The following is a 22,216-nucleotide window of genomic DNA, read 5'->3' on the forward strand; positions in this document are numbered from 1 at the left end:
ACAATAATAAAATAGAATTATTTTGTGTCCTGAGATATAGGGCAAGGAATACTTCATGATAGTCTATGTAGAAGAATTTCATTTTGGCACAACCATATAAGGATAAAATCATCATGGAACTATAAGGGTCACACCTCACATCCTAAGATATATAATTATTATGATATTTTGATTGACAGCTCCCCAAATGTATCCCATGTTATGAAACTTTAGTGTCATATATCAGAAGCCCATGACACCACAGTGAGACAAACTGTTGTGGCACAGTTTGTGTGAGTAACAGAAAACAGCCCCGTTTAACTTTGCATGCATGATCCACTTGTTCAGGGAGTTTTGAACCCACTTAATCTTTGAGCCTATTTTCCAGCAGAGCTGGGGTAACGTGATCTAAAAGCTGAGATATATAGACACAAGGTTAGCAGTTTCATTCCTTTGAAATGATATTAATGCAGTCAGGGAGACAAAATTAACAACGGAGAAACTAGTTTTACACCATTAGTTGGGATAGTGTAGTTATGGAGAGCATGAATCAAGAGGTTGAAGTATAATGATAGGCCAGAGATGGAGAAGGAGACCACTCTGACTGAAAGGTGTGAAGTGGCTCTGCCAATACCCACTAAAAATGGACAGAAAGTGCCAGTGGTATTTGGAATCTGTAGATTTACACAGCTCAGATAGGCCCACAGGCTTTTAGCAGGAATATATGTATGATATTGTCAGAGGAAATGTTCAGAACACATCACTGTCTAGCCCACAAAGCCGTGTGAGCTTGTGGAAAGGTAAGTGTAAGGAGTAAAGACAGTCCCCAAAACAACATTCAGTGAAACCTTTATTGATTACTAGCTGTAACAGTCACATACAGGCGATTCTTCAATACCTGGTCAGCAAATTTTCCTTAAAGGGCCACATAGTAAATATTTTTGGCTTTGCAGGTCACATGGTCTCTGTCAGAACTCCTCAGCTCTGCCTTTGGAGCACAAAAGCAGCCATAGACAGCACCTAAACATAGGCATATAGCTGTGTTACAATAAAAATTTATTTGTGAACATTGAAATTTGCATTCCATACCATTTTCATGTGCCATGAAATTTTCTTCTTTTGATTTTTTCAAACATTTAAAAATGTAAAAAACATTCTTAGCTTGCAGGCCATACAAAAACAGCTGATGAGCGATATTTGGCCATAATTTGCTAACCTTATTTTGAAGTATAAGTTCCTAAATATCAAAACTATTCATTAAAAACTATGCAATGCCTAACTGACCCAAATAGGGGGGGTCTTAGTTCTCAGAATGCATCTTTATTCTCCTGTTTGGAAATCTTCTTCCTGCCTCACTTTTCCTTCTCCAAACTCTTTTACACTCTGATGTTTTGACTTGCTATTTTTATCTTGTCTTTATAGCCTTGGGTCAATGTTCCCAGTAGAAGCCTTATCTCCACTGCAGTCATAAGTTACCAAAGCAGGGACTTTGACTTCATTTACAGCACCACTATTACAGTGACTATTCCTCTGTTGGAATGAAATTTGTCTATTCTTTAGAGTAACTTTCTCTCAGATCTAGTCAAAGTATAAGGCTCTCAAAGTTCCCTTCAAACCAATCACCTTTCTCTCAAAACCAGAGCTTTTACCAAGCTTTCCTATTTCTGTTACTGGTTTCACACTCTTTGAGGCTGAAAATATTACCATCATCTTTGCATATTTACCTTTCTCCATATCCCAACCTCTGCCACTGACATCTAATCAGATGCCAAGTTCTCTAGGTTCTTTCGCTATATTGTCTTACGTCTATTCTGTGCCACTATCTCAGCTCATGTCCTTTTCATCTTTCAGCTCAGCTACTGCAATAGGCTCTTGGTTATTCACACCGTATTCTGCCATGTGCCCTACACAGAGCTATCAGCTTCATTTGCTTCAAGTTGATCTCTTATCATGTCTTTTCCTTGCTCCGAAATCTTCAGTAGTTTATCACTGTCCACCAGTTTCTTGTTAAACTCCTCTACTTGGATCTCAGAGCCCTCTCAATATGGCTTCACTCTACTTTTCTATCCTCCTCTCTCCCCAAACTCCTAAAGGTACAGTGTTTCAAACGAACTGGATTCTTACTATTCCCCAGACAAATAGACTTTCTTATCTCCAAGCCTTTTTATGAACCAATCCATCTTCCTGAAGCCCCCTCGTAGTCTCTTTTTCCATTTAATATTCTACCCATCTTTCTGTCAGGGCTTTGCCCAAACTCCACCTCTTTCATGAGAACTTCTCTACTCCTTTTTACTTACCTTATTAGATAGGACCTTTCCATTCTCTGAACATTGACCACATTTAGGCATTTGTATTGTTTGACATTTTAGTTCTATGTGTATTTGACTTATCTACTGTGCCCCCCCACTAGATTTCCAGTTCCTGTCATATATATAATAGGTGCTCAATAATTTTATTGGATTGAATTGAATCTGGCAGCCATCAAGTCAGGATCCACATATGTATGGCACTGGGAATCTTCTATTTTTACTTCATTATTAGGGAGGAAGATGTAAATACAAAATGTCTGGAATCTTTGTCTCTAGTAAGAGTACTTTGACTTGTAAAAGTAAATGCTCACTATTTTATTGTCATATCATTCCAAGCTTAGAGGGTACTTTTGGTGTCAATTGGAGTCAAAAGATAAATTTTCTGAATTCCTATGTGTTTTGTAGGTATACTATGATTCTTTCCTATTTTGTAGTCAAATTATATTAAGCCTATTTTTACATTTAAAAAGCAACTGCCATGCTTCTATTCACCAAAGTTCCCTCTATCTGTCTAGGGAAAAGGACAAGAGATAAATGAGCTGGGCTCCCATTCCGGCTCTGCTGTAAAATGTAGATAATAATCCTTGCCTCAGAAGATTGTTGCAAGAATTGACAGCAAGAACACATGTGAAAGAAATGGCTTTGAGGGCCGGTCCTGTGGCTTGGCGGTTAAGTGCGCTCGCTCTGCTGCTGGCGGCCTGGGTTCAGATCCCGGGCGCGCACCAACATACCGCTTCTCCGGCCATGCTGAGGCCGCGTCCCACATACAGCAACTAGAAGGATGTGCAACTATGACATACAACTATCTACTGGGGCTTTGGGGAGAAAAAGGAGGAGGATTGACAATAGATGTTAGCTCAGAGCCAGTCTTCCTCAGCAAAAAGAGGAGGATCAGCATGGATGCTAGCTCAGGGCTGATCTTCCTCACAAAAAAAAAAAAAGAAATGGCTTTGAAACAGAGCAAAACAAGACATTGAAGTTAGCTATTGCTAGATACTTCACTGATCTTCAATGAAAATATTAGATCATTATAATCCATTAGAGGCCGTACTTAGATTATTCACATAAAATTGTTATTTTTCTTTTTTGGTTAAAGAAGAATGTATAGATCCCAGTACAGTTGATCTGAGCAAGTCATCTTAGCAACCAAAAAATAAACAAGGATAAACAATTCAATTACAAAGTGATTAACCTGCCAAAAATTAGTTTGGCTTGTAAACCTGAATCCAGCTTTATCCCAAGTGTTTTCTCTAGCTCTTTGCTTTTCAGCCTAATGATATTTTAGAGTATACAGAAACAGCAAGCCAGTAACGCTTATGCTGAGGTCATCTTTGGTTCTTTTCCTTAATCAGATCTCTTACAGCTGTGGGGTAACTTATACCAGATTATCAAGGGAAAAAAATGCTTACTGATTCGAGAAGTTACCATAGAATCTGGCAGCTTAACATTGTTTTCCAATAATTCAATCATTTATCTCATCACCCTGATGTAAATTAGTTTTGCTGCACAAAATGTAGAGATTTTCACTTTTATTCAGAATCCTTGACAGTCATATAGAGGGCAAGGATGCTGCCACTTCTTATTAGTTTTATGTGGAAGTTATTTCAAGGTATTGAAACGTTTTTCAAGAGATAAGTTTGCTAACACTAAAATATTCACTACATCCCAAAGCAGCCATTTCAGATATATGGTCTACTCATGTTCCAAAATGGAAGCTTTATTCAATCACATTCTTTTTTTTTTTTCTTAAATATATATTTTTCCAGTTTTATTGAGAAATAATTGACATACATCACTGTATAAGTTTAAGGCATATAGCATGATGGTTTGATTTACATATATTGTGAAATGATTGCCACAATAGGTTCAATTAACATCCATCTTCTCATATAGACACAATAAAATGAAAAGAAAGAAAAAAGAAAAAAAATTCTCCTTGTGATGAGAACTCTTAGGATTTACTTTCTTAACAACTTTTCTATATATCATACAGCAGTGTTAGCTATATTCATCATGTTATACATAACATCCTTAGTACTTATTTATCTTACAACTGGAAGTTTGTACCTTTTGACCACCTTCCTCCAGTTCCCCCTCCCTGACCATCTGCCTCTGGTAACCATAGTCTGATCTCTTTTTCTATGAGTTTGTGTGTGTGTGTGTTTTTTTAGATTCCACATATATGTGAGATCATACGGTATTTGTCTTCCTCTGTCTGACTTATCTCACTTAGCATAATGCCTTCAAGGTCCCTCCATGTTGTCACAAATAGCAAGATTATCTTCTTTTTATGACTAAATAATATTCTGGTGTGTGTGTGTGTATATATATATATATATATATATACACATCACAACTTCTTTATCCATTTATCCATTGATGGACACTTAAGTTGTTTCCATATCTTTGCTGTTGTAAATAACGCTGCTATAAACAGGGGAGTGCAGATATCTTTTTGAGTTAATGTTTTCATTTCCTTTGGACATATTCCTAGAAGTGGAATTGCTGGACAATATGGTAGTTCTATTTTTAATTTTTTGAGTATCCTCCATACTGTCTTCCATATTTGCTGTACCTGTTTACAATTCCACCAACAGTGCACAAGTGTTTCCTTTTCTCCACATCCATACCAGCATTTGTTATCTCATCTTTTTGATGATAGTGATTCTAACAGGTAGAAGACAATATCTCATTGTGGTTCTAACTTGCATTTTCCTAATGACAATTGATATTGAGCATGTTTTCATGTACCTGCTGGCTTTTCATATAGTTTCTATGGAGAAATGTCTGTTCAGGTCCTTTGCCTATTTTTTTAACTGGGTTGTCTTTTTGCTATTGAGTCGTATGAATTCTTTATATATTTTGGATATTAACCCTTTATCAGATATATGGTTTGCAAATATTTTTTCCTATTCCATGGATTCACTTTGTTGACTTTTTCTTTTTTTGTTGTTGTTGTGCAGAAGCTTTTTAGTTTGATGTAGTCCCACTTGTTTATTTTTTATTTTGTTGCTTGTGCCTTTGGTGTCATATCCAAAAAAGCATCACCACGACCCATGTCAAGGAGTTTTATTCCTGTTTTCTTCTAGGAGTTTCATAGTTTCAGGTCTTACATTTAAGTCTCTACTCCATTTGAGTTAATTTTTGTGAATGGTATAAGTTATGGGTACAGTTTCATTCTTTTACATGTGAATATCTGATTATTCCATCACTACTTATTGAAGAGACTGTCTTTCCTCCATTAAGTATTCTTAGCTCCCTTGTCAAATACTAGTTGACCATATATGCTTGGGTTTATTTCTTGGCTTTCAGTTATGTCTCATTGCTCTTTTTGTCTGTTTTTATGCCAGTACCATACTGTTTTGATAACTTTGATAGCTTTATAGTATAGCTTGCAATTAGGGAGTTGCGATGCCTCCCACTTTGTTCCTTTTTCTCAGAATTTCTTTGACTATTCAGGGTCTTTTGTGATTCCATATAAATTTTAAGAGTGTTTTTCCTACTTCTGTAAAAAAATGCCATTGGAATCTTGATAGGGACTACAATGAACCTATAGATGGTTTTTCGTTGTATTGACATTTTAACAATATTAATTCTTACAAATCATGAACACAAGATACCTTTCCATCTACTTGCGCTTCCTTCATTTCTTTAATCAATGTCTTGTAGTTTTCAGAGTAGAAATCTTTCACCTCCTTAGTTAAATTTATTCCTAAGTATTTTATTGTTTGTAATAGTGTTGTAAATGGGATCAATTTATTTATTTGTTTTTAGATAATTTGTTGTTAGTTTATAGAAATGCTCTGAATTTTGTATGTTACTCTTGTATCCTGCAGCTTTACTGAATTCATTGATTAGATCCAACAGTCTTCTGGTTGAGTCTTTAAGATTTTCTATATATTAAATCATGTCATCTGCAAATAGAGACAATTTTACTTGTTCCTTTCCCTTTTATTTCTATTTCTTCCTGATTGCTCTGGCTAGGATTTCCAGTACCATGTTGAACAGGAGCAGTGAGATTGGGCACCCTTGTCTTGTTGCTGATCTTAGAGGAAAAGCTTTCAACCTTTTACCACTGAGTATATGTTAGCTGTGGGTTTGTCGTATGTGGCCTTTATTGTGTTGAGATACGTTCCTTCTATGCCTAATTTGTTAAGAGATTTTTTTTATCATGAATGATTGTTGAATTTTGTCAAATGCTTTTTCTGTGTCTATAGAGATGATCATATGATTCTTTTCTTACATTCTATTAATGTGACATATCACGATGATTTGCATATGTTGAACCACACTTGCATCCCAGGGATAAATCCCACTTGATCATGGTGAATGATTCTTTTAATGTGCTGCTGAATTTGATTTGCTAGTATTTTATAGAGAATTTTTGCATCTACATTCATCAGGGTTATTGGCCTGCTGTTTTCTTTTCTAGAAGTGTCCTTTTCTGGTTTTGTCATCGGGATAATGCTGGCCTTGTAAAATGAGTTTGGGAGTGTTCCGTCTTTGTCAATTCTTTGGAAGAGATTGAGAAGGATTGGTATTAATTCTTCTTTAAATGTTTGATAAAATTCACCAATGAAGCCATCTGGTCCTGGGCTTTTCTTCATTGGAACATTTTTGACTACTGATTAAATCTCCTTACTAGAAATTGTTTTATTCAGATTTTCTATTTCTTCCTGATTCAGTCCTGGTAACTTGTATGTTTCTAAGAATTTTTCCATTTCTTCTATGTTGTGTAGTTTGTTGGCATATAGTTATTCATAGTAGCCCTTTTATGATCCTTTGAATTTCTGTGAGATCAGTTGTAATGTCTCCTTTTTCATTTATAATTTTGTTGATTGTGTCCTTTCTCTTTTTTCCTTGGTTAATCTAGCTAAAGGTTTGTCAATTTTGTTTATATTTTCAAAGAACCAATTCAGTTTGGTTAATCTTTTCCATTGTTTTTCTGTTTTCTATTTCATCTACTTCTACTCTTGTCTTTGTTATTTTCTGACTTCTGCTAACTTTGGGCTCATTTGTTCTCATTTTTTTCACTCCTTAAAGCTAGAACTAGATTGTTTATTTGGAATCTTTCTTACTTCTTAATCTAGATATTTATTGCTATGAGCTTGCATCTTACAATTGCTTTTGCTGCATCCAACGAATTCCGGTATGTTGTGTTTCCATTTCAGTTTGTCTCAAGAAACCTTTTTATTTCTCCTTTAATTTCTATTGTGGGGCCGGCCCCGTGCCTTAGCAGTTAAATGCGTGCACTCCGCTACTGGCAGCCCGGGTTCAGATCCCAGGTGCGCACCGACGCACCACTTCTCCAGCCATGCTGAGGCTGCGTCCTACATACAACAACTAGAAGGATGTGCAACTATGACATACAACTATCTACTGGGGCTTTGGGGAAAAAAAAAAAAGGAGGAGGATTGGCAATAGATGTTAGCTCAGAGCCGGTCTCCCTCAGCAAAACGAGGAGAATTAGCACGGATGTTAGCTCAGGGCTGATCTTTCTCACAAAAAAAAATAAAATAAAATAAAAATAATTTCTATTGTGATCCATTGGTTGTTCAGGAGAGTGTTGTTTAATTTCCATGTGTTCATGAATTTTGCAATTTTCTTCTTCTAATTGGTTTCTAATTTCATTCCATTGTTGTCAGAGAAGACTCTTTGTATGATTTTGTTCTTCTTGAATTTTTAGACATGTTTTGTGGTGCAACGTATGGTCTATCTTAGATAATGTTCCATGTGTACTTGAAAAGAATGTATATTCTGCTGTTTTTGTTTAAAATATTCTGTATATTTCTGTTAGGTTCATTTGGTCTATAGTGTTGTTCGAATCTGCTGTTTCCTTATTGATTCTCTGTCTGGATAATCTATCCTTTGTTGAGAGTGTGGTATTAAAGTCCCCAACTATTATTGTATTACTGTTTATTTCTCCTCTTAGCTCTGTTAGTTTGTGTTTTATATATTTATGTGCTCCAATGTTGGTGTATAAATATTTGTGATTGTTATGTCTTCTTGAAGTATTAACCCCTTTATAATTATATAATGACTTTCTTGTCTCTTTTTACCATTTTTAAAGTCTATTTTGTCTGGTTTAAGTATAGCTATCCTACTTTTTTTGGTTACCATTTGCTTGAAATGGCTTTTTTTACCCCTTCACTCTTAGTCTATGTGTGTCTTTAAGGCTAAAGTGAGTCTCTTGTAGGCAGCGTATTATTGGATCTTGTTTTTTAATCCATTCAGCCATTCTATATCTTTGAATTGGAAAATTTAATCCATTTACATTTAAAGTAATTATTGATATGTAAGAGTTTACTATTGCCATTTTGTTAGTTGAGTTCTGATTTTTTTTTGTAGATCCACTGTTTCTTGTTTATTATCCTGCTGTCTTTTTTTGTGATTTGATGTCTTTTGGTATCAGTATGCTTTGATTTCTCTATTAGTATTCTTTAGTGTAATTGCTACAGGATTTTTCCTTGTGGTTGCCATGAGGCTTACATAAAATATCTTAAACTTATAACACTCTATTGTAAACTGATAACAACTTTTAACTTCAATAGAATTTGTAAAGTTTACATTTTTACCCCCCTCACATTTTAGGTTATTGCTATTACAATTTATGTTTTTTTATATTTTGTAACTAATAACATATTATTGTAGTTATGGTTATTTTTACTACTTTCATTTTTTTTAACTTTTAAACTAGAGTTGTAAGTGAATTGTGCATCATTATTACCATATTGCAGAATCTAATTAGGACTACATATTTACTATTACCAGTGAGATTTACACTACCTTTATATGTTTTTATGATTTTAATTAGCATTCTTTTACTTCCACTCAAAGAACTCCCTTTAGCATTTCTTGTAAGACAAGTCTTGTTGTAATAAACACCCTTAACTTTGTTTGTTCAGGAAAGTCTTTATTCCTCCTTCATTTTGAAGGACAGGTTCACTGTGTATAGAATTCTTGGTTGACAGTCATTTTCTCTTAATACTTTGAATATGTCATCTCATTCTTTCCTGGCCTGAAAAGTTTCTGTTGAGAAATCTGCCAATAATCTTATGGGGTTCTCTTGTATGTAACTTCTCTTTTCTTTTGCCACTCTTAAAATTCTTTCTTTGCTTTTGACTTTTGACAATAATTATAATGTGTCTCAGTGTAGCCTATTCAAGTTCAATCTATTTGGGGTCCTCTGGGCCTCATTGATCTGAATGTCCATTTCTCTTCCCAGGTTTGGGATGTTATCAGCCATTATTGTTTTAAATATACTTTCTGTCTCTTTCTCTTCTCCTTCTTAAGTTTCCATAATGTGAATATTGTTTCTTTTCATTGTGTCCCATAGTTCCCATAGGCTTTCTTCACTCATTTTTATTCTTTTTCCTTTTTGCTCCTCTGATGGGGTAAGATCCAATGTCCTATCTTCCACGGTGCTGATTTTTTGCTACGCATGGTTGAGTTTAACTTTTGAAACTGTCTATTGCATTCTTCAGCTCAGCTATTGTATTTTTAACTCAAGGATTTCTGTTTGTTTTTAATGGTTGATATTTCCTTGTTGAATTTCTTATTTTTTAATGCATTGTTTTCCTAATTATGTTTAGTTGTCTGTCTCTGTTTTCTTGCAGTTCACTAAAATTCCTTAAGAGGATTATTCTGAATTATTTGTCTGACAGTTCATAGATCTCCATTTCTTTAGAGTCAGTTACTAGAGCTTTATTAGTTTCCTTTGGTGGTGTCATATTTACCTAATTTTTTGTGATCCTTGATTCCTTCCACTGGTATATGCACATTTGAGTAACCAGGCTTCTCTTCCAGACTTTACAGGTTTGCTTTGGCAGAGACAGTTATCCACCAGTCAGCTCAGTTAGGGTTTCTGGGTGCGTCTTCTGGTAATGTCCTTGGGCAGGTGGGGCATGCTATTATAGTCTATTTTAGGGTGAGGTAACTATTTGAGCTCTGAGGACAAGGATAGGAGGGATGTGCCACTGACTGAGAACAATTGGATAGAACTACTGTCTTGGTTGCCTACACAAGTGAAGCTGTAGGATGGACTTCACAGTTGCCTGGATTCTCTGGTCAGGCTTACTAGATGGTTGGTACTGGGTACTATATTCAGTAGTAGATGCAGCTATGAATTAGATTTCCTGCCCTGACAGTGCAGCAAGACAGGACCCAGGGCTTGTACAGCTCATTGTTTGGGGACTCAAATCAGGCCAGAGTGTGCACTGAATTCCCTGGTCAGGTGAAGCCACCAGTTTTGCTCTGCAGACAGAGAAACCCATGGGCTGTGCTCTCTGTTCAAAGACCACTGTAGGTGGGGCTATTGAATGGGCTATGCAGCTTCCTGTGTGCTCTGGTTAGGATCCCTGGTCAGACAGAATGAAGGCTGTATTCAGTGATGAGCAGGGCTACAAATTGCATTCCCTGCCTGAGCACAGCAGGAGAAGGAGCTGTAAAACTGGTAAAGGTCTTTGTTTCCCTAACTATAGCTGACCCTCTCCCCAAGTTCCCTGACGAAATTGGACCACTGGTTTGCTCTGCAAACTCTCGGCTCTGCCCACCCATTTCTCTGCTTCAGTGCCACTGGGCTGCACAACTTCCAGGAGTTGTCTCCAGCCCTTCTGGTCAGATGGGGCTGGAAGACACTCTCCAGGGTGGGTGGGACTATGTCTCAGCTCCCTTGCCTGGGAAGGAGGTGGAGGGGCCACTCCAAGCTACTCTCAATTTTCAAAACAGGCTTTCCAGTTGGGAGGGGCTTGGAGCTACACTCAGCCTTGGCTATAAATTAATCCACCTGCCTGTATATAACACAGGAACTTTCCATGGTCCACACTGGCTTTGCTCTGGGGGCCATCAGCTCTGCCTACTTGCCTCTCAAATTGAGTGTCACTGGGATACACTGCTTCCAGGAGTTGTCACCAGCCTTTCTGGTCAGATGGGGTCAGAAGACACTCTCCACAGCAGATGGGGCTATGATTCAGCTCCTGGACTGGGCATGGGCAAACCAGGCTCTAAAGCCAGCAGAACTCTTGATTTGAGGATCTGAATCAAGTAGATCTGCACCCCACCAAGTTCCCTGGTCAAAGTGCACCCCGACTTGGTTTTGCAGATAAACTCTCTGGTTGGGATTAGTTCTTGCTCATTCCAGACATGAACTTGGTCTGCCAAGATCTGTGTGCTGGTTGTTACAAGCCCCTTCCCCCTTCTCTGTCACAGTCAGATTCCCAGTGGTTGAGCCATGCAGATTCCCTCGCAATCCTCGTGGTGCAAAACCAGAGTAGGGGCTCCTGCAAAGTAATCCAGAGTGCTGAGGGGCCTAGTTGTCCTCCCTAGGTTCTCTTTTCCCACTGGATGAACTGAAGACTTGGGGGAGACCTCTCCATGTGGTGCTGCACTGGCCTGGGGGAGGGGCAATGTGGTCAACATGTAGCCACTTCTCTTACCCTTCTAATGCAATCTGTCTTGGTCTCTGAGGTGCAGATTAGTGCTCCAGCCTCACTCCCATGTTATAGGATTCTCTCAGTAGTGTCTTGTTCTCGAATAGTTGTTAGTTGCTCTTCTTGTAAGGGAGAATGAAGTCAGGAAAAACCTATGTCACCATCTTGTCACTTCTTCAGTCACATTCTTAATAAAATATTATCACTGTCTGCTGCCTCTCAAAGTCTTCAACAAAGTTCTATCCTCATTACCAGAAAAGTTGGTGAACTTACTGGAAATTTTAACATACAGGCAAAATATCAGATCGCCAAAGATTATATTGATAACACTCAGTGTTGATGAGGATGTGGGGAATCAACTATACTCAGACAATGTTTTGAAGGGCAATTTGGCAACATCTAGAAACATTTTTAATGCATATACCTATTGACCCAACAATTCCACTTTTAGAAAATGCTCAAATGTTCATGAGTATAGGAATGAGAAGATGCTCAACAAGATAAGTCCTTCCTTGTTGCAAAACAATTCTGAGACAACTGTTGCCACCTCAATTGTGGCAGCATGTAAACTAATGGAACTCAAATTCAACAAAACTACTGGCATAACACCAGCAACTATTTGAAGCCCTTTACATCTATTAATATATATGAACCTAGCAACTACCTGATCACGTGGGAAGAGCAATTAGAAATAGCTACCCTTTTTCTTTTATTTTGCCCTGTTTTACTAGTGAAGAAACAGATACCCAGAGAGTCATAATTTGCTTATGTGAATTCATTAAAGACCTGGGTTGCTTCTCTCCCTATCTTCCACATCGAACTCTGACTGTATACTGGTCTAGAGAGTCTCTCAAATAGAATCAAATATACACAGAAAGCCAGAGATGCTGAGAACACTAACATATATATTTTATCACCTAAAAGATTCATTATAGACTAAGGATTCCTAAATTTATATCTCCAGCCAAGAGCTCTTTTCTAAACTTCAAATTCATATTCCACAAGTGCTTGCTGAACAACTCTACTTGAATATCTCAACACGTACTCAAATTCAATATGCCCAAAGTTGAACTTACCATCTTCTCCCCAAATCCTCTTTTCTCCCTGTGATCAATGGTGCTACCACGCACACAATTGACCAAGCCAGAAACCTGAATGGTGCTACCATGTATATGCTGGCTCAAGCCAGAAAATTGATTCCTTTCATTCTTTTATCCCCAATACCAAATCTATCATCAATATTATGTAATTATATCTCCAAAAACTCTCTTAAATCCATCCACTTTTCTCCATCTTCACTAACACCACTCTACTTCAGGTCACCATCATTCAGCCTGGATTGCAGCAATGCTAACTGCCTCCAGAGAGACTCCAACACAAAAGTCCAATCCTTTCACTTTCTCCCCTGCTTCTGACCTTTCAATGGTTCCCAGTTGCTTTTAAGGTAAATTCATATTTCCTAACATGGCTTGTAATGTTCTGCATGACTTAGACCCATCTTACCTGTTCAGTTTTATTTCTTATGAATTTCCACCTCATAATCTCATCTCCAGCTAGGAGAGACCTTTTTTTCCAGTTCTTAGGTTGGGTTATGTGTATCTCTACGCCATTCTGGCAGCTTGAATCTTTCCCGGCATAGCACTTATGCTACTATTCTGCAAATATGTATTCACTGCTCTGTGTTCCACCCTAGAACGTACAGTTGCATGAGAGCAGGGAACATATCAGCCTTGATATCCTTAGCACCTAGCCTGATACATAATAGACACTTGATAAACATTTGTTGAATGAATGACTAAATTAACTTCAATTTATGGGGTCAGAACCTAATATAAAGTTGATGGATTTCCAGTTCAAGGTCCAATTATTGCTTTCATTCATCACCACCTCAGAAAAATAATCTCAGAAAAAAATGGATATCCTCCCCCAACTTTTGTTTTTGATCTAACAGGCTTGGGTTGTGGGTATAACTGTTTAAGGATGGAAAGATTGATGATAAAAAATGCATTTCATAGAAACTATAAGCTCAAAAGAAACTGTTTATTTTGAGTGATCCACCTGCAAATTTACTGCAGATAACTTCAAACTGCCTCTTTCTTCCCCTTGATTCACGCCAGAGGGCTTTTGTGAATTTCTTTCTGAATTGGTTGTGCCTGAGGAGACTGTTTCTCCCTTTGAATAAGGAAGTCTGTCTTTTCCCACCATGCCCCATGTTTCTTATAGCCCCAGTTTTTTTCAGAGAAGCTTCCCTAATAACCTTTGCTCAAAATTAGGCTATATGTCTCTAAAGACGAATCACCTTTGGCTCAGAGGTGGACCTTCCAAAATTCAAGGAACACCTTTAGGCAGTCATCCAGGTAGGATGAGGGAATGCATTTTCACCAGTCTTGAAAAGTATGGAACCAATTGCTCCTAAAAGTCAACTGTGCATAGATTCTTCAAACTTGTAACTTTATCAGGGGCTTCACAGATATTGCTTTCGCAAAAAAAATGTATTACTGAAAATCATGAATATCACTGAAAATCATGAATACAGAACACAAATAAGCCCTTTGTACTAACTATATAACTGGGCAAATCACTTAACCTCTTTGTATCTGTTTCTCCACATGTAAAGTGAAGAAAAAAATAAATATCTGCTTTAAAGATTGTGAAAATTAAAAGAAATAATGGATATACTTGGTACATAGTAGATGCTTAATAGATAAGCATCATCATCATCCAACCATATGTATCAGAAATCTTAAAATTATCTTTAGTGCTTCCACTTCCTTATCCACCATACCAAAGCAACTTCCAAATCCTGTTGACTTTATCTTCAAAATGTCTCTCAGATTCCTCTCTTCCTCTATTTTCACTGTTACAATCTATTTTGAGCCCTTCCTCCTTTCTTTATATTGCAACAACCTCCAAAATATTTTGTCTCCTCTCCAATGCTACCAGAGTCATCTTCTTAAAACGCAAGTCTAATCAAGTTACACGTCTGCTTAAAAATCTTTTAGTGGCTTCTCATTTGCTGCTAACTCAGGCCCAAATTCTTTAAGCTGATCTTCAATTTTCTCCATATTCTGGCACTGTCTTAACTTTCCAATTTAATCTTAGTCTATCTTTCTCTCAGCCACAGAGGAACTCAGTTGCCAAGCATGCCTCTGGGTCTTTGTTCAAAGGACATATAGTAAGAGTTCAACATTTAATTCAGACAAAAAGCAAGCAGTCTCAACCACAGAACTGCATTTTACAAGTCAGTAAATACAAATTTCCTGAAACTTAATAGATGTGGTATAGAAAACACGTTTGGAGACTGACGTTTTAAATCTTTGGGTTATGCTTGTTCCCTCAGTTTTGAATGCTCCTCTTTCTGTCTATTTTCCATTTTCTCCACTTTGAGCTTATCTACATCTCATATATAAAAAGCCAGAACAAAGGCTACCCACTCTCTGAAGTTTTCCTAAATCTTTCAGAAGAGTTAATAAACCCTGAAGAATCTAGTTAATACACCCATTGTGGGCTTCTGCAAGTATTCTTTGTATTATGGTTCATATGTATGTTTTTCCTCAGACCATGAACTTAACAGCAGGGATCATGTGGAGCCCAAACAGAAACCTAGTTTATCTGTTTGTAGAACTAATAGGAACAGCACCTGCCGCCCCCACACACACCCAGGGTATATATGAATGAATTAATATGCACAAGAATTCTTGTTGTTTGACTGAGAGGGAACTGGAGAAGTATTTGTGCAGGTGACTTGCAGAAAAAGAATTCAGAGGACTTTATTGTTACATCACCATTGAAAAAGGGTCCTGAAAGAGAAAATCCTGCATGGAGTTTAGCTAAGGATTTCCTAGTTCCCACACCAGATGCTATACCTTCATATGACCTCTGCCAAGCCTCAGTGATGATGCTTGTATTCATAGGCATATGGTAACCCCAAGTAGGTAGCTTATGGAGTTTGAAGCCTGGTCTGAATGGGACATTCATTTCTCCTATTTTCTTTGGATCTTCCCATCACAGAAAGAAGCCCTACCAACTCCAAGCAGGCCAAGTTTCTCTGGCCTATTGTTTCTCTGCTTGAGAAAACAGTAGGGTTTCTGAGTCATTGTGTCTTTCCATTTTGGTCCAGTAACATTCCATCTCTTTCTCTCTTTATGGTACTGGTTATAAGCTGGGGTACTGGTCTCAGAGGCCAGGGTGAGAACAACAATAGAGGCTGAAGATCTAGCAATGCTGTGTCACTGTAAATCAGCAGCTAGGAAATGGAGAAGCATTTCACTGAAAAATAGAGAAGCAGTTCACAGGCTTTTTGCCTACTGACATCTAAAAAGATCATCTCCCAGAGCTAAGTTTTTGGGTGCTTTCCAAAGTATAAATAAAGCTCAGGCCAGTGTAGGGGAGTTCCTCAGGAGAATCTCCAGACAACATTGGCTGCCTAATGAAGGTCAGGTGCTGGACTAGACAGTGAGTGGAATCAATTCTCCAGGAAGGTCAAAACCAAGTGGCCAGTCCAAAGCTAACATGAAGTTGGGGGAGGTCAGAAGGAGGTCACTAAACTGCCATCAAGGGCCGGGGTAGGCCAGAGAAAGGGATCTTAGGGCAGGTGTTTCAGAGTCAGCACTGACCAAAACAAGTTTATGAGCTGGACTCTGCTTTCATGCTGGGGTCTTCTGTTTTAATTTTCTTCAGAAAAGTATGAGGAATGAGATCTGTTCCTTCAGGTTGTCCTCTTTAACTAAACAACTTTGCCCCTTTATCCCAGACACCAGAGTGGACTGGGCTCTGGTAGGCCATACATAGTGAGAGATATTGGTTGCTTTAAAACAGTCTTGGTGTTTCAGACACCAATTTTCACTTTTTCTATTAAAAATAGAATTTTATGTTTTATGGTCTCTGCTGAGACAAAAATTTCTCTGTGTTTGAATGTTTGTTTTACGTGCATTTCTCTTAAAAAAAAAACTAAAAATTTTTTCTAAACTTCACATAGACCAAGTTGCTAAATAACACACTTCCTTTTTATTTTCCTCCTTTGGTGGGCTAAAGGAAGTGTTTATAATGACATCAAGATTCTATGAAATTCTCTCCTCCCGCTGGAATGGATTTATGTATGAGACAAAAGGTGTGAGTAGAATGTTACTGAACATATCCATTGCCTAAGTGAGGTTTGGGATCTGGCATTCTGGCATAGAAAGTTGGTGAGCTGACCCCATCTATGAGATTAAGACTGCCTGCCTCTTGTGTTCGAGGAGGTGTAAATTATCAGTGACACTTTGTTGAGGAATAGGGTAAGGGAAACTGTGCTGGTAGAGAAGGGTACATAAACTTGTGAAAAAATATATGCTTGATAAACTTAAAGGAAAGGAGGAGAGTAAAAGAGCAAAAAATGTACTTACACAATAAAAAATAAATAAATAAAAGAGAATAAGGGGATAATAAACAAATGAAAGGAGAAAAGATAGAATGGATAACCCTGCCTACCTTTGTTCACCTTGGCTTTGTGATTAGTTGGGCCCAGTTGTTTTCTGAGTAACAGGGTTGGATGGCTCAGGCCCTTCTAGAAATCAGAGTAACTGAGGGAGTACCACTGGACCATAAAATTTTTGTCCTCATGGGCAAATAGTCAAGGCTGTCACTGTGGTAGTGGAAACTATCACACATTAGCCTTATCTAGATCTAGGAGATGAATATTCTTGCACCTAGCACCCATAGAAAATTTTGGAGCGTTCTCTATTGCCAAGTACCACCCTCAAGATCAAGTGCCATGAAACATGGCAGAGGGGCCTCTGACCCTGCCTCCATTACACAAAAGGCATCTTTTTTTTTCCTTTCAGTTTTGTTGCAATATAATTGACATAGAGCACTATGTAAGTTTAAGGTGTACAGCATAATGACCTTACTTACATATATTGTGAAGTGATTACCACAGTAATTTTAGTTAACATGCATCGTCTCATATAGAGAACAAAGACAGAAGAAAAAATGCTTTTTTTCTTGTGATGATAACTTTTAGGATTTACTCTCTTAGCAACTTTCAAATACACCATACAGCAGTGTTAGCTATAGTCATCATGTTGTACATTACATACCCAGTACTTATTTATATTATAACTGAAAGTTTGTATTTTTTGATCGTCTTCATCTAATTCCTCCACCCCTCACCCCCTGCTTCTGGTAACCAAATATCTGATATCTTTTTCTATGAGTTTTGTGGGGTTTTTCGTTTGTTTTGTTTTGTTGGATTCCACATGTAAGTGAGATCATACAATATTTGTCTTTCTCTATCTGACATATTTCACTTAGCATAATACCCTCAAGGTCCATCTATGTTGGCACAAATGGCAGGATTTCCTTCATTTTTATGGTATTACATTGTGTATATATACCACATTTTCTTTATTGACAGATCTGTTCATGGAGACTTAGGTTGTTTCCATGTCTTGACTATTGTAAATAATACTGAAAGGAACATGGTGGTGCAGATATCTCTTTGACATAGTCATTTTGTTTCCTTTGGATATATACCCACAAGTGGAATCACTGGGTCATATGGTAGTTCTATTTACGTTTTGAGGAATTTTCATACTGTTTTCCATAGTGGCTGCACCAATTTACAATCCCACCAAGAATGTACAAGAGTTCTCTTTTTTCCACATTCTTGCCAACATTTTTTATCTCTTGTCTTCATGATGATAGCCATTGTAATAGGCATGAGATGATATTTCATTGTGGTTTTGAGCTACATTTACCTAATGATTAGAGATATTGAGCACATTTTCATGTACCTGTTGACCATTTGTATATCTCCTTTGGAAAAGGTTTATTCAGGTCCTTTTCCCATTTTTTAATTGGATTAATTGTTTTTTTGCTATTGAGTTATATGAGTTCTTTGTATATTTTGGATATTAATTCCTTATCAGATATATGTTTTTTAAATCTTTTCTTCTACTCCATAGGTTGCCTTTTCATTTTGTTGATGGTTTCCTTTGCAGTGCAGAAGCTTTTTAGTTTGATGTAGTCCCACTTGTTTATTTTTGATTTTTTTGCTTGTGCTTTAGGCATCATACCCAAAAATCATTGCCAAGACTCAGTCAAGGAGCTTTTTTTCTATGCTTTCTTCTAGGAGTTTTCTGATTTCAGATCTTAAACTTAAGTCTTTAATCTATTTAAAGTTGATTTTTGCCAGTGGTGTGAAGCAGGGGTTTAGTTTCATTCTTTTACATGTGAGTATCCAATTTTCTCAGCACCATTTATTGTGACTGTCTTTTCCTTATTGCGTATTCTTGGCTCCCTCATCAAATATTAGTTGACAGTATATTCATGGGTTTAGGTCTGGGCTTTTGATTCTGTTCTATTGGTCTATGTGTCTGTTTTATGCCAGTATCATACTGTTTTGATTACTACAGCTTTAAAATATAGCTTGAGATAAGGAAGCATGATGCCTCCTGCTTTGTTCTTCTAACTCAGGGTTGCTTTGGCTACTTGGGGTCCTTTGTGGTTCCATATAAATTTTAGGATTATTTTTTCTACTTGTATAAAAAATGCCATTGGAACCTTGATAAGAATTGCATTGAATCTATAGATGGCTTTGGGTAGTATGAACATTTTAACAATATTAATTCTCCCAGTCCATGAAGACAGGATACCTTTCCAATTGTTTGTGTCTCTGATTTCTTTCACTAATGTTTTGCTGTTAACACTACAGAGAACTTTCACCTCCTCAGTTAAGTTTATTTCTATGTGTTTTATTCTTATTGGTGCTATTGTAAATGGGATTGCTTTCTTTATTTCTTTTTCAGGTAATTTGTCATTAGTGTATAAAAATGCTACTGATTTTTGTATGTTGATATTGTGAGAAGAATTGGTGTTAATTCTTCATTAAATATTTGGTGAAATTCATCAGTGAAGCTATTTGGTCCTGGGCTTTCCTTTGTTGGGATATTTTTCATTACTGATTCTATCTTCTTACTAGTAATTTCTATGTTCCTGTTTTCTATTTCTCTTTATGCAGTTTTGGTAGGTTGTATGTTTCTAAGAATTTTTCCATTCCTTTTAAATTGTTCAGTTTTTTGGCACAGAGTTGTTCACGGTAGCCTTTTATGATCCTTTGTATTTCTGTGATATCAGTTGTAATGTCTCCTCTTTCATTTATAATTTGTTCATTTAGGCCCTCTCTATTTTTTTCCTGGTTAGTCTAGCTAAGGGTTTGTCAATTTTGTTTCTTTTCAAAGAACCGTCTCTTAGTTTTTTAAATCTTTTCTATTGTTTTCCTCTTCTCTATTTTATTTATTTCTGCTCTAATCTTTATTTTCTCCTTCTTTTTGCTAATTTTCAGCTCAGTTTGTTCTAGATCCCAGAGGTATAGAGTTAGGTTGTTTATTTGACATTTTTCTTGTTTCTTAATGTAGGCATCCATTGCTATATACTTCCCTGTTAGAAATAGTTTTGCTGCATCCCATAAGTTTTGATATGTTGTGTTTCCATTTTCATTTGTCTCGAGATACTTTTTTAATTTTCCCCTTAATTTTTCCTTTGATTCATTGGTTCTTCAGAAGAATGTTATTTACTTTCCATGTATTTGTGAGTTTTCCAGGTTTCCTCATTATTGACTTCTAATTTCATGCCATTGTGGTCAGAGAAGGTACTTCATGTGATTTCAATCTTCTTGAATTTGCTAAGACTTGTTTTGTGGCCTAACATGTGGTCTATATTAGAAAATGTTCCATGTGTGCTTGAGAAGAATGTGTATTCTGCTATTGTTGGGTCAAATGTTCTGTATATGCCTGTTAGGTCCGTTAGGTCTATAACGTTCAAGTCTCTTATTACCTTATTGATTTTCTGACTGGATGATCTATCCATTGTTGAGAGTAGGGTATTAAAGTCCCCAACTATTATTGTATTGCTGTTTATTTCTCACTTTATTTCTGTTAGTTTTTGTTTTATGTATTTAGATGTTCCAATGTTGGGTGCAAAAATATTTACAATTGTTATATCTTCTTGCTGGTTTGATCCCTTTATCATTATATAGTGACTTTCTTTGTCTCTTTTTACCATTTTTAGTTTAAAGTTTACTTGTCTGACCCCTGCTTTTTTGTTGTTGTTGGTTACCATTTGCTTGAAATATCATTTTCCATTCCTTCACCTACAGTCTACGTGTGTGTTTAAAACTAAAGTGAGTCTCTTATAGACAGCATATAGTTGGATCTTGTTTTTTATCCATTCAGCCATTTTAGGTCTTTTTCTTAGAGAACATAATTCATTTACATTGAAAGTAATTACTAATAGGTAAGGACTTACTATTTCCATTTTGTTAATTGTTTTCTGATTGTTTTGTGGATCCATTATTCCTTGTTTCTTAGCCTGCTGTCTTTTTTTGTGATTTGATATCTTTTGGTATCAATATGCATCTGCTTCTTTATCATGTTCTTTTGTGTAGTTACTACAGGTTTTCTCCTTATGGTTTCCATGAAGCTTACATGATATATCTTAAAATTATAACACTTTATTTTAAGCTGATAACTTAATTTCAATAATATTCCTAAACTTTACACTTTTACTCCCCCCCCCACATTTTAAGTTATTGATTTTACAGTTTATATATTTTTATATGGTGTATCCAATAACTGATTAATGGAGTTATGATTATTTTTAATACACTTATTTTTTAACTTTTAGACTATAATAAAAAGTGAATTATGCACCACCATGTCCATATTACGAAATCTAACGTTGGCTATATATTTACCATTACCAATGAGTTTTACACTACCTTTATATGTTTTTATGACGTTAATTATCATCCTTTTACTTTTACTCAAAGAACTCCCCTTAGCATTTCTTGTAAGGCAGGTCTAGTGGTGATGAACTCCCTCAGCTTTTGTTTGTTTGGAGAAGCTTTCATCTCTCCTTCCTTTCTGAATGGCAGCTTTACCTGGTATAGAATTCTTGGTAGACAGTCTTCTTATTTTAATATTTTGAATATATCATCCCATTCTATGTTGGCTTGAATAGTTTCTGTTGAGAAATTCACCTATAGTCTCATGAGGGGGTGCATTGTATGTAATTTATCTCTTTTTTCTTGCTGCTTGCAAAATTCTTTCTTTCTATTTGACCTTTGACAATTTAATTATAATGTGTCTCAGTGTAGCCCTATTTGGTTTCAACCTATTTTTGGTCTTTTAGGCCTCATATCTGGATGCCCATTTCTCTCCCCAGGTTTGGGATGTTTTCAGCCATTATTGCTTTAAATATACTTTCCATCCAATTATCTTTCTCTTCTCCTACCTAGATTCCCATAATGTGGATATTGTTTATTGTAATTGTGTCCCATAAGTCTCAGAGGCTTTCTTCACTCTTTTTCATTCTTTTTTTCTTTTTACTTCTCTGACTATATAATTTCAAATGTCCTGTGTTCGAGGTCACTGATTCTTTCTTCTACATAGCTGAGTCTGCTGTGAAGCTCTCTATTGAATTCTTCAGTTCAGTTATTGTATTTTTCAGCTCTAGGTTTTC

This window comes from Ceratotherium simum, chromosome X (genome assembly GCF_057802395.1).
Source record: "Ceratotherium simum simum isolate JZ-2026a chromosome X, ASM5780239v1, whole genome shotgun sequence".
Taxonomy (NCBI): domain Eukaryota; kingdom Metazoa; phylum Chordata; class Mammalia; order Perissodactyla; family Rhinocerotidae; genus Ceratotherium; species Ceratotherium simum.